The sequence below is a fragment of the Pistacia vera genome, unplaced genomic scaffold (assembly GCF_008641045.1).
Source record: "Pistacia vera cultivar Batoury unplaced genomic scaffold, PisVer_v2 Contig660, whole genome shotgun sequence".
Classification (NCBI taxonomy): domain Eukaryota; kingdom Viridiplantae; phylum Streptophyta; class Magnoliopsida; order Sapindales; family Anacardiaceae; genus Pistacia; species Pistacia vera.
Genome location: NW_022196513.1, coordinates 878,877 through 893,845, shown reverse-complemented (window position 1 = coordinate 893,845; position 14,969 = coordinate 878,877). Strand labels below are relative to the sequence as shown.

General features: G+C 37.2%; 1 pseudogene; it reads right to left on the bottom strand.

Moving 5' to 3' along the window:
- Positions 1-5,666: 5,666 nt before the first annotated feature.
- LOC116112323 lies at positions 5,667-6,791 on the bottom strand (annotated as a pseudogene).
- Between the last annotated feature and the right edge of the window lie 8,178 nt (positions 6,792-14,969).

The window sequence follows — 14,969 nt, the reverse complement described above, 5'->3', positions numbered from 1 at the left end:
GTTAATATTATTGCAATACTTCATTTCTCTCTTTTACAATGAATGAATTGCCCTATGATTTGCTATCACTCACATAACAAGAGAAAAATATGTTTATATATTAGGTTTAAGTGACAAAACCTAGTTTTACAAGGATTCCTATTCCGAAGCCCAACCCAATAAGGACTTAATAACTTAAAGAAATCCTACAGCAGTTATACATGAAAAAGGCCCAAACTGCCTATGGACCTAGGGCATTGCCCCCACGACCCCCACCCGCTCATTGGAGAGTAGGGCCCCTGAACGTGTCTGCGTAACCCATTATTGCTGAAGTAGTCAACAACTCCAACAGAAATTATGAAAAATATTTGTATGATCCGAATTCCAGACAAGATTGAGCACAGGACTGTTAGAATTGCCAATCTGAGTCTCATATAGATGATAGATTATGTTGCGACTTACTAAACTGCTTTCTCTCAACCCATGTAAGGAATCAGTCAAAATCCACTAGACTAATCCCAGTAAAAAGCTAGAGAGAATTTATTGTTTGGAAATTATGGTATCAAACTAAATGCCTCTCATAAGAATGTTTGAAAATCATTTAGTAACTTAGAACAAAGAACCAATATTTAAAAAAAGAAAACCAGGACATGTATCTAACCGGCTAACACTCTGGGACGACTGTAATTTGCCATACCCGTTCTTTCTTCTGAACAATAAAAGAATCCCTCGCTATTCCTTCAATGATAGGGTTTGGGATATGATCTGTTTATATGAGGAACAGAGACCTCGAAGAACAAGAGATAGAGAGATTAATTGACAAAATTCTTCATTGATAATCACAATCTAGATTTATGCTATTATATAGCCTTACACTTGACTCCAAATGACTCCTAAAAGAACTCTAATTGCCTAATTAAAATCTAATAAGATATTCTATCATAATTATAAAAGAATAATAAGATAATCATAATTCTATCCTAATAAGATAATAGCATAATTATCAAAGATAATTATAAAAGATAATAACAAAAGACTTAACATAATTATCCTAATTCTAAAATAATCCTAACATTGCCTTCCCCTTCGGTTCAACCTTGTCCTCAAGGTTGCAAGATATTGCACCATAAGAAATCATAGGCGCAAATAAGTTCCAAGGCAATAAAGAGATGATCAAAGTTCTGCTGCCGAGGTCAAAAATCAGCACGGTCAAGAAGTCACTTGTTCCTTTGTCATGAGCCAACACGATGCCAGGTAGTGACATCAGAGAGAGATCGGCATGCATGGGAGGCTTCGTGAGGGTTGGCAGTAGTGCTGGAGGAATGTTGTTATTATGACCCAGAGGGACCAAGGGAAGGTCAATAGTAGACTTGTGGCTGACAACAACTGCAACATAATAGGTAGAATGGTCAATAGGGCCCACTTGATAAATGACTTTGGGTTATAGGGAGAAGATCGTGAGTTGCAGTTCCGTGCCATCAAAGTGAGGCACCTCCATTTGGAAAGGCTTAAAAGGTGGCGCAGACCCAGAAGAATGAGAACTCGAGTCGGGCGGGGGAGTGCCATCACCACTTGTATCACTGTCCTCTATGAACTCTTTATGTCTTCGTTCTTGTTCTAACTTGGCATCAATGGTAGTCAGTTTTGGTGTCATAGCCATAAAAAACCCTCTAGGGAGTCAAGTTTGGCCTCTTGAGCGTCCAATCTGGCCCCATGTTGAGAGACAAGTTCTTCCAAAGCCATTAGGCGAGAAGGGTCAGCCATGTACTCTCAACGAGAGCACCAACGATAGGGTTTGGGATATGATTTATTTATATGAGGAACAGAGACCTCCAAGAACAAGAGATAGAGATATTAATTGACAAAATTCTTCATTGATAATCACAATCTAGATTTATGCTATTATATAGCCTTACACTTGACTCCAAATGACTCCTAAAAGAACTCTAATTGCCTAATTAAAATCTAATAAGATATTCTATCATAATTATAAAAGGATAATAAGATAATCCTAATTGTATCCTAATAAGATAATAGCATAATTATCAAAGATAATTATAAAAGACTTAACATAATTATAAAAGATAATAATAAAAGACTTAACATATTTATCCTAATTCTAAAATAATCCTAACATTCTACATTAGGTCCGGTCATATTACAATCAACACATTCTCTTTCTCTTTCTCTTTTCTCAGAACACTTAAACTTCCCCTGGCTATCAGTTTCGCACTGGCCGCCCTAATGATAGTCAAAACATTCTTCAGTTACCTTTACTACCAGTTCGAAATTATAAGTCCACAGATTGAAAATTTCAGGACTGTTATGTGTCTTATTGAACAGGAAGCGAATATGTGAACATTGAGGTAGAGAACTAGGCAATTTTTTAAATCTTGGGTCGTAATAGATGAACAAGTCCATGGAGTTATTGCAGACAAAAGGGTGAAAATTTGTGGCCTTAGTATGAGTGAGGGGGCATTTGAAAATTGTTTGGTTATTGGGAATTTAAAAAGAGAGAAAGGGAGTAATGGGAAAAGTTAAGGGTGCGTTTGTTTTGTTATTTTGGATAAAATTTTGGGAATAATATTGGGTAGTTGAATATGGTGAGTATTACGAGATAAAATTTAAAAATTAACAAAAAAATCCCCCTAGGTTTGCTAATTTAACTAAACACCCTAATATATAAAATGATAAAAACACCCCCACCCACCCAGATTCTGGCTACCACCGTCGGAATTTTACCGAAAAATGGCATTACGATGTAGACCGGTCGGATCTGGTCGGTCGTGCATCGATATGGCATTTTTTGGCTAGATCCACCATGGATCTAGCCAGAAAAGGCCAGATCCATGGTGGATTTGGCCGTCGACTGCTGCAAAAGGCCAGATTTGCTAACGACCAAAGAAATGGCCGTCGTTGACGGTCAATGATGACCAAATAGATCTGGCATTTTTCGGCCAAATCCACAGTAGATCTAGCCGAAAAAGGCCAGATCGGCGAATTACCGACAATTTTTGGTTGTTTCTACACCATTGTGATAGATTTCGGCAACCATCGATGGTGGTTGCTAGAATCTGGCAACTATGGGTGGGTGGGGGTGTTTTTGTTAATTTTTAAACTTTCTTTTCTAGGGGTGTTTATTTAAAGTAATAAACTTAAGGGGTCTAAAAGTAATTAAAAAAATATAATAGTATTTCCCAAATAATTAAACAAACAAGTATTTTGGGAATATGATAGGGAATAGGGTTTGAAATAATAAAACAAACGAGCCCTAAATTTTTGAAGGATCCGCAGCTACGGCTGTCAAAGGAATATAAATATTCTGGGTCTTGTAGCTTAACTGTATTATCCTTTAAGATGTGTAAAACATTAAACAATGGCACGTGCTTCCCTAGTTGAATTTTGGGATATTGTTTGTCACATTAATCTACTATGCATAACTCACACTCAAGATGCGTTCGATTGGAAAAGGGGAAGCCGATCTCGCCAATTGAACCACAAGAGAAAGGTGGACATCTTGAATTCCACCTCTTTTCTTCTTGAGCGAAGCAAAGAAGTAAAAGATGAAAGATAACAAAGAACACAATACGATAGGCACGACCCATTCTAAACTTCTCCGTTTAGCAACAAAAGCAGCAACAGCTTCCCCAATTCTCAATCTCAACTAGTAATACTGTTAAGAAGTCTTTGCTTCACCCCATTTTTATCCAATCATTCTCTTACTGTTTCTTCATAGTTCTTCTCATTATAGACACTCTCATTATAGACACGGCAGTTGACTTGGAAATTTCGCAGGGAAGACTTGAGAAAAACAGAACGAAACAAGAGCAAGATGGGACATTCGCGTAAATCACATACATACAGTGCATGAAAAATCAATTTTTATTGGTCCGCCAAAAGACTAATAATTAGTAACTACAAAAAGAGTTGACGATTAACTTACTTGAAGTCTTTAAGTCGTCGTCTCCACTGCTTACTTAACGCGTATAGATAAAATCTGCTCTCTATAATTCTCATGAGATCAGAAAATCCACAACATAATAGCCACAAAACGATTGCCCTTCTTGTTCATTACAGAACAAAAGAGAAATTTTCCTAAATGGTCCACAAACTTTGGAGAAGCGAAGCTCTTGGCGGGCCTGTGACAAAAGTTCAGAAAACGGGGTGAGAAGAGAAAACAGGTTTGACATCTATGAGAAAAATATAAACCGATAAGGTAGCGTTTTGGGTTAATTACTTCCTGATAATCAAGGCAAGAAAGGAACAAATTCTACAAAGAAAGTGATGTGTAATCTCTAAATTAAAGAGGTTGTTGTCATTGTGACAAAGAAAAGTCTTTCCAGGTGAAGTAGGCAATGAGGCAGCAAATGTAAGCACAAGGAAATCTATTGACATTTCAAGAATCTTTATCTGATTTGGAAAAACTTGTTTCTTTGAAAAGTCTTTGCAGTTAAAGTAGGTAACGGGGCAGAGAAAAAAATGTATGCACAAGGAAATCTGATGACAGACAGAGGATTTAGTATCTCAAATCATCCTAAAATTGCTCATAATAATTCACCAGATATTTTTCTTAATTTTTCATAATAAAATGACTCATTTTGTGCAACATCAGATCAGGCTAAACAAAGGACGCCAGGAATTTTTTGATAAAAATCTGCTTGGTTAAGTTCGTAAATCCGTACGAATAGAGAGAGAAAACAAGATCCTAGCCAACACGAACATCACGTGTTGAAAAACTCATAATGGGAAATTTGAATAGAATAGAAGTAGTTTACCTAAACGGAAAGAGTTTTTGGTTTAGAAAATATTGTTTAAAAATTTTATTAATTAAAGATAAAATTATAACAAAATTAAGATTATCAATTAATTTTAGAATATCTAAGAAATGATGGTATTTAGATCGAAATCTTTCACTGGTTGATAACTTAACATGATAATGAATAGTAATATACAATAACATTAATGGAGTAATAAGGGTCACCCAACAAACGCACCCTTATATAAGTCACGTACATGATTCTTTCAAAACCACAACAGCTAGCACACAAAGCGGGCCACCACGTCACCTTCGCAAGAATAATTGTTCTTTCCTATTATCCTCTTATATAGAGCCACGTTTCGATTCTGGCGTTTATCACAAAACATTTGCGCACCTTCTTTCTTTGTGAATAATACTCGGAAGATTTGACTCATTGACTCTTATGATGACCACAATTGTCTTGTTCTGACTCACTTGACACATCTACATAAAGCCTAGAAAGAAACTAAAAACATGGCCATGTGATTCCCTCAAGCTAATTAAGTAAAGGGTCCACGAACTTCCGCTAGGATTGTTGGGTGGTCCTGAAGGCCAAAGTCATAAATGTTTGAAAAAATCTAAAAAATACTTTATTTTTTGAAAAGTCAAAAATCAGATGACTCTTATTACTGAATATGTGCTTATTTTACTCTGCAGTTCCCATGGGCTGCAATAAAAACAATACTTAAACTATGACAGATTGTTTAAAGTATTTGTTAAATTGACAGAAGCAATTATTCAGCTTTGAATAGCTTAGACCTTGCTCAAGCTAAAAATCTAATTTAAATCCAAATGTCATATATGTGTCTGTAAAATTTCTTTGAAGAGTACAACAGAAACATATCATTATGGGATTTCTTAAAAATTAATACATCATTATAGGACCTAATTAGCATAGTAGTGTAGTTGAAGAATCTCTTGGCGGTGATCTTGTAGGAGATAGGAAAGGCTTTGGCGGAATTCGCAAGGAACTAATGCTCCTTTCCAACATATCTACTACTCTACTGATTGTTGGCCTGTCTGAAGGATTAGTCTGTATACACCACAGGCTCACTATTATCATCTTCCTAGCAAATTCTTCATCCTCTTCACCTTCAATGCTTTTCAGTCCAAGTTCATCATCTACTTCAAGACTGTTGTAAATCTAGTGTGGAAAATATATTTCACTGGTACGATCAACTGCAACATCGATATTCTTTCTTCCTCCAACCATTTCTAAAACCATCATTCCATAGCTATAAACATCCGACTTGTGAGAAACTTCTCCAAAGTTTCTACTAACTACTTCTAGAGCAATGTAACCAATAGTTCCTTGTGCACCCGTCATTGAAATGATACTCTCTTTCTTCAAGCAAATTTTAGCAAGACCAAAATTAGAGATCTTTGGACAGAAGTCTTTATCCAAAAGAATATTATGGGGCTTTATGTCAAAGTGCAAAATTCTTGTGCTACAGCCACGATGTAAGTACTCCAATCCTCGAGCTATGCCTATTGCAACTTTATACAAAGTTTCCCACTCCAACTTTTGATTCGTCTCCACATTTTTTTCATAAATGAACTTTTCAAGAGAACCATTAGGCATAAACTCATAGACTAGAGCTCTTTTATGGCCCTCAAAGCAGAATCCTAAAAGTGCAACTATGTTTACATGAGAAGTCCTAATAATACTAGCCACCTCATTGATAAATTCTTCACCATTACCTTTGGCTTCTTTTAAGACCTTCACAGCCACATTACGCCTATTGAGTAGCTTACCTTTGTAAACACTTGCATACCCTCCTTCGCCTAGTCTTTCTCTAAATGAATTAGTCATTTTCTTGATATCTGAATAACCATATCTTTTAGGAGCCAAGGATCCAAAATTCCTCAAAAAGGCCTCAATGTTTTGGTAACCCTTAGTTTTCTTGTTCTAGAAGAGCATGGAATTATGCACTGACGACTTTCTATAATAGAAAAAGGCTAGCACCATCAATATGCTAGTTCCAGCGGCTGATATGGCTACAATTAATCGAGAAAGGAGTCATCAAAACATATATATGGCAAATTTTTAAGACAATTTTGAATGTTATTAGAAGGGTCATCAGTGACACCACTATATTAATGTATGCATAAAGAACCTCATAAATATGTTCATTCGTCTTTTTTTTTTTTTTTTTTTAAATATGTTAATTGAAGCTTTTGCACAATTTTATTATCTGCCTCGCATAAATTCTACACTATTTTAGTTATATACAGTGAGTGCCTCTCAAAATTGATTTTCTATATGATTTCAAGCTCCCTGGTAAACCAGGAGTAGAAGAAAAGAATAATAAGCCGAAAATATATTTAATAAGATATTTGGTTGAAGAGGTATATTACCAAGCCCTATGACTAGCTTATTCGATTCTGACTGCCCATCCCCTACAGCAAGTTACAAATGAAACGGTATTAGTCTAAACAATAATAAAGTAGAGTGATTTGACCAAATCATCGACTTCCAAATTCTTGCAAAGATTTTGAATACAACACGTCACTTTAATCTTCCTACAAGAATCAAAGCTAGTGTTGGCTAGAATTTGTTTGTAATGAAATTAAAATCAAGGCAGCTTATATAGATCTGTAAAAAGCTACCAATGAGGTAGATGAAAAAGTGATTTAAAACATGGAAAGACGGACATGTATTTAACCAGGAAACAGTCCTAGTACTTCACCGTAATTTTTTGTGTGTATTCTTTTACTGTAAGATGTGAAGCCTGTTCTTTCGGTCACAAAACAAATAAACTTTCCCATGCTATCAGTTCCTCCGACAGAAAAAAAATTTATAACATTCATTTGTTACATTTACTTCCAGATTGAAAAAGAACAGTAAACAAAGCAGAATATTCAACACTAGTCTGAGTCTTATTTGTTAGAAGTTGTATTTGTCCCATAACGCCAAGTTAGTGGGTTGTTATGGTGTATATATATGTGTGATTGGGCTCCCTCCTCCATTGAGCTATCTTTCGATCACAAGGAAGGAAAGCTCTGCTCAGTGGTTTGTTGCTGAAAAAAAAGGAGAGAGAGGCAGAGAGGGAGTACAAGGATGGGTTTGTTGACAGATACAGAGGAAAAAAAACAGAGTAGCTCAGAAGCACACTCTGAAACTGAGGGAAAATAAGTATAAAAAAAAAAAAAAAAAAAACCTTGAATAGGAAGAAAGAATAGAAAGAAAGAAAGAAAGAAAGAACAGAAGGAAAGAAAGAAAGAAAAAATAGAAAAAAAAAAAAAAAAAAACCTTTAAGGAGGGACAGAACAGTTTAGTCATTAATGACTTGTTGAAGCATTGATAATTTGCTGGAAAATTCAGTTAAGTTAGTTTGTTTTTGAATTAGTTTCTTGGTGCCAAGTAGTAGTTGCATTCCCTTGTTTTCTACTGAAAATGAAGCTGCTGGAGTTGTGCTGGAGTTGTTAATTTTGTGTCATGTTTAGGTGTAATCAGTGTAAGATAAGTGTGCATTAAGGTACCAACTTTGTTTTTGAAATTTAAAGTCTGAATGGTTGTTGTAGTTGGTAAAACAATAAGCTTTATTGTATATATATTGCAAGTTCAGTATAATGAAATACAGCAGTTCACCTTCTGCATTTTTTCTCCTTTTCTTTCTTAGAGTTCTCCGGCCAAATACCATCAAATGGTATCAGAGCTTAACACCAAAACAACCTGAAATCTCTCTTACACTCAGTCATCAACCTCTACTCAAGAACACCTCCCATTTTTAGCCCAAAACAACCTGCATCTGCACCTTTGTTTACCCTGCGTCAGACACAAAACTTGAAACAATGGCTGCTCAATCAGCCCTGATGTCACCTCCAGTATTCAATGGGGAGCACTACCACATATGGGCTGTTAAGATGAAGGCTTTCCTCCGGGGTCAGGGGCTGTGGCAGTATGTGGAAGAAAATAGGCAGCCACCTCCTTTAGGACAGAATCCTACCCTGAACCAAATGAGATTGCATGAGGAAGAAACAACCAAAGCACCAAGAGCTCTCTCCCACATTCATGCTGCTAGTGACAGACCTTGTATTCACAAGGTCATGGCATATGAGACTCCAAAAGAGGCATGGGATAACTGAGAGGAGTACATGGGCAGCACCACAACAAGGAACATGCAGGTGCTAAATTTAAGAAGAGAATTTGAGATGCAAGGATGCAAGAATCAGAAGGTCAAGGACTATGTTGACAGGTTAATGGGTGTGTAAACAAGATAAGGTTGCTAGGAGTGGAGTTGACTGATAGGAGAGTGGTGGAGAAGTCCTGGTCAGCCTACCCGAAAGATTGAGGCCAAAATCTCATCTTTAGAGGACTCAAGAACATGGACATGTTACACTCACAGAGCTAGTTCATGCATTGCAAGCACAAGAGCAAAGAAGGCTCTGAGGCAAAGATGTTGGTGAGGTGCAATGATGGCAACTCACAAACCAAACCAGTTGAAGGGAATAACAGGAGTATATCGGTGAAAAGAAAGGGAAGAAAGGAGTAATAGCCAATGGGGAAACAGTGGGATGAAAGATATCCACCTTGTTCCCACTGTAAAAGGAAAGGGCACTCTGAAAAAAGGTGCTGGTTTAGGCCAGGAATACAATGCAAGCATGTAAGCAGTTTGGCCATATAGAGAGGGTGTGCAAGAGCAAGGGAGAGCAGTCCCAGCAGCAAGCACAAGTGACGAGGACCAGCAACCAGAACAGGGAGCAGAACAGTTGTTTATGGCCTCCTGCATGCACCACCAACCTATTTGTGATAGCTGGCTGGTTGACAGGGGGTGTACAAACCATATGACACCACACTTCCAAATTTTGTGAGATTAAACTCAACACATCAGTCCAGATTAAAGTGGCAAATGGTGATTATGTTGAAGTAAAGGGGAAGAGAGTGTTGCAATCCAACCTCCACAGGTACAAAACTCATCTCAAATGTCTATATGTACCCAAAATTACTCAACCTCCTAAGTGTAGGACAAATGTTAGAAAACCTTATGTTTTACATTTTGAAAATCAAATCTGTCAAATTTTAGATAGTAAGGGTGTGAGTTAATGAGAGTGAAAATGTAGGAAAAAGCTTTCCCATCAAACTGAAAAAAACTGACACTAGGGTCTACAGTGTAAAGGTAGATGATTTGTGAAATGGCATAAGAGACTTGGTCATGTCCATTACCAAGTTCCTCAAGAATTCAGACCAAGAAGCTGCTCCATAACCTGCCAGAATTGAAGAGAGTGATACCATGTGCAAAGCTGTCAACTTGGCAAGTTGAGTAGGCAATCCTTCCCTGCAAACCAAACCTGGGGACAGCTGAAAATTGCAACTCATCCATACGGATGTATATGGTCCTATGGAAACTTTGTCCTTGAATGGGAGTAGATACTTTGTGCTATTCATTGATGACTATCTAGGATGTGTTGGGTGTATTTCTGAAGCAAAAAGGACAGGTTGCTGGTGTATTCAAAGAGTTCAAGCTTCTGGTGGAAAATCAAGCAGAAAAACCTAAAGATCTTAGAATTGATATGGTACAGAGTACACTTCTCAAGAGTTTGAGCAAGTGTGCAAAGATGTGGAATTAAGCACAATACAGTCCCCTACACTCCACGCAAAATGGAGTCAGTGAGAGAAAAACAGGTCATTTGTAGAGATGGCTAGATGCATGGTGCTGAAAAGAGATTGCCAAAGAATTTTGGGCAGAAGCTGTTAACACAACAGTTTTTCTGCTCAATAGGCTTCCCACAAAAGCCTTGGACAGCAAAACACCCTATGAAGCATGGAATGGAGTTAAACCAACAGTAGAGAGGGTAAAAATTTTCGGGATTAATGCTACATTTGGTTCTAGCAGCAAAAAGGTCCAAGCTAGATGAGAAGGCATTAATTGTATCTTTATAGCTATAGCAGTCAATCAAAGCCTATAGGGTATATGTTCCAGAAACCAAAAAATTCAGATTTCCAGGGATGTCAAGATTGATGAGGATGGAGTATGGAATTGGGAAGAAACAAACCTGATGTAGAGACAAACCAGGCTGGACAGAAGCTGTACATGAGCAGATTTTTGATGATGTTGAGAGTGTGTGCAAGATGAAATTTCAGTTAGAGGTACCAGACCTTTAGCTGAGGTTTATGAGAGATGCAACATGGCTTCACTTGACAACATGTTACTTTGAGGCTGCAAAATCTAAGGTGTGGAGTGGCCATGAAGAGGAGCTTGCAATGATTGAAAAGAACCAAACTTGAACCTGGTAGACAGACCTCAAAACAGAAAGTGATCCAAGTTAAATGGATTTTCAAGAAGAACTCAATCTGGATGGTTCATGTCCTCAGCACAAAGCAAGGCTGGTTGTCAAAGGCTTGGCTCAGCAGTATGGAGTTGATTTTCTGGATACCTTTGCACCAGTGCAAGGCATGACACAATCCGACTACTACTTGCAGTGGCAGCCCAATTCTCATGGAATATTTCAGCTGGACATCAAATCTGCCTTCCTTAATGGATGGCTGAATGAGGAGATATATGTTGAGCAACCGGAAGGGTAAAGTCAGGGGAAAGGAAGACAAAGTGTATCTCCTAAGGAAGACCTTGTATGGCCTTAACGGCACCTAGGGCCTGGTACAGCAGAATAAACAATCACTTGCTGAATTTGGATTTTGTGAGAAGTCCAAATGACACTACATTGTATTGAGGAGATTGATAAGATATTATGATCATTTCCCTGTATTTGATGATTTACTTGGTGACAGGGAGTAAGCAACTCAACTTGAAGAATCTCAAGAGGTCTATGTTTGATGAGTTTGAGATGACAGATTTAGGAGAAATGGCTTACTTTCTTGGAATGCAGGTTCATCAAAGTTCAGCTGGGATTTTTGTTAATCAAGAGAAGTATGCGATTGAAGTGTTGAAGAAGTTCAATATGGAAAATTGCAAATCAGTGGATGTGCCTCTGGTTCCAAATCTGAAGCTGTCAAGAATGAAAATGCAGAAAGTGTTGATGAGGGACAGTACAGAAGCTTGGTTGTGTTGTTTCTGTATCTTACAGCAACTAAGCCAGACATCATGTTTGCAACTAGCCTACTGTCCAGGTTTATGAATCAGCCCAAAGAAACACATTTTATAGCTGTAAAAAGAGTGCTCAGGTATGTGAAGGAGCACCCAGCTTTGGAGTATGGTACAGGAGGTCAGAAGACTTTGGTTTAATTGTTTTTTTCAGATAGTGACTGGGGTGGTTCAGTGGAGGACTGAAGAGCACTTCAGGGTAACTTTCTTCCTGAACCATGGTGCAATCTGCTGGTGTCGAAGAAGCAGAAACGGTTGCACAATCCACAGCAGAGGCAGAGTACTTTTCAACTGCACTGCTGTGAATCAGGCTGTCTGGCTGAGAAAAATCTTGGAAGATTTGAAGCTGAAACAAGCATCCTCCTGTGATAATGTGTGATAATCAATCGGCTGTGCTATGGCTAAGAATCCAGTCCATCATGGGAGAACTAAACACATAAAGATCAAGTTCCATGTAGTGAGAGAAGCTGAGCAGGAAGGAGAAGTGAAACTGGTCCACTGCAATTGTGATGATCAAGTGGCTGACATCCTAACTAAGGGATTATCTAAAACCAGTTTGAAAGCTTCAGGATCAGACTTGTGTTTTCCAGCAAAATTATCAAGGAGGATTGTTTGAAGCATTGATAATTTGCTGGAAAATTCAGTTAAGTTAGTTTGTTTTTGAATTAGTTTCTTGGTGCCAATAGCAGTTGCATTCCCTTGTTTTCTGCTGAAACTGAAGCTGCTGGAGTTGTTAATTTTTGTGTCATGTTTAGGTGTAATCAATGTAGATAAGTGTGCATTAAGTTACCAACTTTTTTTTTGAAATTTAAAGTCTGAATGGTTGTTGTAGTTGGTAAAACAGTAAGCTTTATTGTATATAATTGCAAGTTCAGTATAATAATACAGCAGTTCACCTTCTGCATTTTTTCTCCTTTTCTTTCTTAAGTTCTCCGGCCAAATACCATCATGACTAAAAGAAACCCTCAAAGACAGACAAAAATAGTTGCAGACAATTCATTCTCTAATCAAGATTATATAAAGATCCTGGAAAACTATGACTAGAAGCAAATAATGAGCAGAAAATATCCACGTTCAGTAACATATTTGGTTAAGAGGGATTTTACCAACTCCTATGCCTTGCAGTTGCTTCAATCCCGATTTTCCATTCCCTGCATCAAATTACAATTAAATGGTAATTTGATCAAATTTTTTATGCAACAAAAATTACTACCAATCCAAAAATCTTATTAATCAACCTAGTGAAGGCTTGGATTTGCTTGGTGTAAAATAAATTAATGCAGCTTATATAAATCTGTAAAGCTACTAGTAACATACAGAAGAAAATCAATGTGTAAAACCTGGAGAGCAGGACATGGATTCAACCTGGAACCAGTCCTTGTAGCTCATTGTAATTTGTTATACCTGTTATTTCTGTCCACGAACAATTGAACTTTCCCTTGCGATCGGTTTGACATTGACCTCCCACCACATAACAATCGTAACATTCTTTTGTTACAATCACTTCCAGGGAGAACATGAGAAGAGACAAATTGAAAAATTCAACACTGTCTTGAGTCTTATCGACCAGGGAATACGTGAACAGTGAGGTAGAACTTGGTGTTTTAACCTTTGAGGAGTAGTAGATAATGAGTTACTGGAGCTATTACAGACCAGACCGAAATCGTAGGAAGGTATAAGTTAGAGGGCATTTGAAAATGGTTGGATTGTCGGGCATTTCAAAGAGAGAAAGAAGATACTGAAGACTCAATTCTTACGGATCCGCTGTACGGTTGACCAAGTGTTTTTGATATCTATATAATGAGCGTAACTCTATTATTCATGGAGATTCCTGAAAGATAAAACCATGGCCCATGCTTCCCTAGTTGAATTTTTTGGACCGGTTCCTACAGTCATCTAGTATGCATATCCACATTCAGGATGCGTTCGATTTGAGAAGGGAAACCAATATTGCCGAGTGAACCGCAGAAAAACTTGGACATCTTGGATTGAGTCTCTTTTCTTCTTGAGCTAAGCAACACATAAAAGATGAGAGATAACGTACACAACAGATAAGAGACACGAGACATTCGGAAGTTTAAATTTGGCAACAAAAGCTGGAACAGCTACACAACTCTCAACTAATTACTGTTAAGTACTTTTTTATCTATCATTCTCTATTATTTCTAATATAAAACAAAGAAGTTCAATTCCTTAACCTTTGAAACACGTCAGTTGACTTGGAATTGTATAGGAAAGTCTTGCAGAAACAGACTTACAAGCAGCCCAATAGGCATCTTTCGACTATTCTGCCAATAATTGATGCAATATTTCTACTTCTCTCCCAGTGAATGGTACTGGGAAGACCCGACTCATGACTCTCGTAAAAACTATGACATCTGATTGACGATGATAACTTCATCCAGTTGTCTTCTTTGACTTATTTGAACGTCTAGACAAGGAGCAGAGAAAAAAAAAAAGCTAAGAAACATAGTGGACCCAGTTGTTGCCATTGTAAAACTACAAAGATTTTTATTAAATGGTCCACAAATCTGGAGAAATTTGTGTGGTTTAAGTAAGGCAAAAGCTACTAAATCATGAAAAAGTCTAAAAGTTTTTTTCTTCTTTGGAGAAATACATAATCAGATATCGCATAATACTGAACATGTGCTAGATTCTTATATGCTATCCTGCTTTCCTAGATGTTTCAATAAATATAAAGGAAATAATAAAAATTTTGAAATGTATTGACTCCCTTAAATTATGAGAGATTGTTGACAGTATTTGTTAAATTGATAGACGCAATTAATATACACCTTTCATTATGTTACATCATGCTCATAGCAAATATTTGATTGACACTTATATCTAAAATCATTACTAATTTCAATCATTATGGAATTTGTTAACAAGATAGATCTACTGATCTAGAGCTGATTTATATTTGAACTAATATGTAGTTTTCTTAGCGTTTTGGGTTGAGGTGTAGGTGGAGGAGCGAAGCAAGCCAGTGATCATTTAGTGCTTTTGAATAAAGTAGTTACCATAACAGAGTTAAAAAGCAGAGGTTTTAATCAACAGATAAATTTGAAAATGTACCAATACATCTAAAGTCACGGTTCTTAGTATGAAGATATGCATGTTGATTAATACATCATTTTAGGAACTAC